Source organism: Macadamia integrifolia, chromosome 3 (assembly GCF_013358625.1).
Source record: "Macadamia integrifolia cultivar HAES 741 chromosome 3, SCU_Mint_v3, whole genome shotgun sequence".
NCBI classification, from domain to species: Eukaryota; Viridiplantae; Streptophyta; class Magnoliopsida; order Proteales; family Proteaceae; genus Macadamia; species Macadamia integrifolia.
Genome location: NC_056559.1, coordinates 26,972,438 through 26,975,626, shown reverse-complemented (window position 1 = coordinate 26,975,626; position 3,189 = coordinate 26,972,438). Strand labels below are relative to the sequence as shown.

Sequence of the window (3,189 nt, the reverse complement as noted above, 5' to 3'; positions counted from 1 at the left end):
AGGCATGGTTTAAAGTATCTTCGATACCGATACGATACCCTCCGATACGTATCTTAAATTTAGCCGATCGATACGATACACACCAATACGATACATTGAATTTTTACAATACTTTCGTATCGATATATATATATATATATCATATGATACATATCGATATGCACCAATACACTATCAATATGTACTGATACTCTATGAAAAATATAAAATCAATGTGAAATATACGTTTCGGTATGTATCAGTACATATCAATGAGTATTTGTATGTATCGATCGGTACGTATCATTGAGTATCAGTACGTATTGGTGAGTATCGGTATGTATTGATCAATACGTATCGGTGAGTATCGATATGTACCGATACAGTGCGTTAAAGTCATATAATGGCCAAGATGAGTATTTTTTTTAGAAAACACGAATTTTTTAGAGGTTTTTGTTCCAAAGTTGCTGTCAGTCATATTTCTCTCTAACTAAAGTGGAAATCAAGGTTGGAAACAATGATTTTACATTTATGGGACAACTACAAACCTTGAATTCTTAGTGCGAAACACTCAATTTAGTGTTTATGCATAATACATGTTATCAATAGTTTTTTTTAACAAATTTTTTATGCAAAAGTGTTTAAAAAGGTGTTTCATATCCATTTATGTGCGTATCTTAAGCGTATCTTAGCGTATCTCTGATATGATACGATACCCTCCGATATGTATCTTAATTTTGGTCGATCGATACGGCGACCGATACCGATACTTTAATCCTTGTTTATAGGTAGGAAGGAAAGTAGGTACCAGCTAGGAGACTCGAACGAGACCTCCTAGTGAGCATGGGTTTTTTGCAGACTTTCACTAACATTGTTGCTAACGCAGCCATGGAAAATCCTTCAAAAGACAGCGTTTAACGCATCATTGATACAAAACCCTAGACAAAACTACAAACCCACCTTAATAGCTGAGGAACCTAGTTCTAATAGACACAGAGAAACAAAGAGATTATCATGGTGCTTTTCCTGGGTTTTTGATGAATTTGAAAACTTACCTGAGGTTTTGGATTGTGCTTGTGCGTTTCTTCTAAAGTTCTAACAGTAGAGGGGTTTATTGATTGTTTCTGCCGCTTCTGGTACTGTTGTTTGCCCTCTTCCTTGCTCTTTGTTTGATTTTCATCTTATATTTTACAAAGATTTGGTGCCCATTTGAGTTTTTCCTCTGAGGTTTGATTATGTTTCATTAATATTTGTGTTGCTTTGAACAGAGACGAAGAGAGAGGAGGAAAAAGAGAGAAGAAGAAAGAAGATCACTGCGTTGAATGGAGACGAAGGGAGAGAAGGAAGAAAGAAGAGGGAGAAGGGAGAAGAGAGAGGAGACCTTTTGAGACTTAAAAGCGATGTTCATCCTGAACCATTGGATCGATGGGCGCCACATGTTAGGATAATGACACGTGCCTTGGACATGTGGATGGTCATATCGCGGGCTTACCACAAAACCCTAGGTATCTTCTTCTTCTCCCTCCTGACTATGCCGTGTCCTTCTCATTGGCATTATCAGTCTCCATATGCATATGGCGATTTGTACTATTGTTGGCCACTAACTCAGTTGCTGATACTTCAGATTATGAATCTGAAAAGCCAGATTGATCCACTTCCATAGCATCACCATGGGTTCATGTCGGCAGACGCCACTTCCAGAACCAGTAACCTTCTCAAAACACCTGTTTCTCATTTTCACTACCACCTCGTTCTTTTCAGATGAGCCTGTAAGAACAGAACAGAAGAAACATATGAGAATTCAATTGGTAACTGAATCAATCATAAGAACTTTTATTTTGAATAATGAAAATGGGATTAAAAAATAGGAAGGGAAAATAACATACCCATTAGGAGCTGAAGGGGCTGGTGAAGAGCAGAGATCAAACACCACAGCCAGTATACAACAAACACAACCAGATCTATTTCCATTCAGACAAGAATCTTGATGGATTCAAACAAAGAGTTCAAACTGAAGAGAGGAAGGAGGGAGAAGAAGAACATAGCTAGGGTTTTGTTCGAAATTCAAAACCGATTTGCTAAGCCCGTGTAGCGCACGGTCCTCGTGATCTGACCGTCCACGTGTTCAAAAACAGGTGTCGTCATCTAACACGTCTCTGCCAGTGTCCGCCAACGTCCCTCCCTGCAGACAATTTCTATCCATCAACCATGGATTGATGAAGACTGGAGCAACTGAAGCAAGTGCTTTTCAACCTTGGGTTACCTCTTTGACCATGTCGCCCTCACCAAGAACAATAACAACATTATTAGGTTCATGGATTTCTTAGGTGCAAAACCAGTAATGCATCTTTTCGCCCTCGTCGTCCTATCATCCCCATACTTAGAGGTAAGTATGACGAACAGGATTCGAGTTTGGCACCACCCAACCTATTGATGACAAGGTGTTCCCTATAGGTAACAACAACCCATTTTAAAGAGCTGAGGTGGCTGCCCTGAATCCCCTTGATGGCTCCAAAAATGGATACAAGGCATGTACAATCTGTAAGAGGAACAGTACATCAGCATATCAGTCTAGCCCATTGGCCTCGAGGCCCCAAGGTGTGGTTCTTGTGACTGTATGAAGCTCTATTAACTTTTGTTCACATCTATCCTGCTTTTGGTATGGCTTATTGGAATATTTTCTGGTTTTAAAGCATATTTTTGAAATCCTGTTTTTCTTTATTTTCTTGTTTTAGAATCCATATCAAACTAAGAATATATTCCAAGAATACATATAAAACGCAGCTTGGAATGCATTCTGAAGTTTGGTTTAGTCTTACATGATCTTCGAAACAAAACCTTGGATGACAATTAATCATTGATTTAGATCCCAACTTGTAGTAAAACTCTTTTTCTGTTTTTGTTACTTTTGCAATCCTTTGTAATGCTTGTGGCATTCGAGTCAAGAAATTGGAATAGAAAGCTATGCAGATCAATACTGAGATCTTCTCGAGACAAAAATGTTGTTGCTTTGCTTTTTTGTACATTCCATCATTTTAATACAAATGAACTTTTAGTAAAAAAAAAATAAAAAGCAAAAAAGGGAAGGAAAGTGAAAATTTCAAACTTAAAAAGTAAACTTTTGTAATTAGTACCGCATTGCCATCTGCAACGCAGTTTGAAGTTTTCTCTCTTGTGTTTTCTTGGTCGACGTTTATTAAGATGGATTTA

The 3,189-nt window shown here is 37.9% G+C and overlaps 1 long non-coding RNA gene across 1 annotated transcript in view; it reads left to right on the top strand.

Annotated features, from left to right (window-relative positions):
* Nucleotides 1-2,674, top strand: part of LOC122074827 — a 6,072-nt gene extending 3,398 nt beyond the window's left edge. Inside the window, exon 3 of the long non-coding RNA XR_006139059.1 lies at nt 1,248-2,674. This is a non-coding gene — a long non-coding RNA (uncharacterized LOC122074827). The remainder of the gene's footprint in view (nt 1-1,247) is intronic.
* The last annotated feature ends 515 nt before the right edge of the window (nt 2,675-3,189 follow it).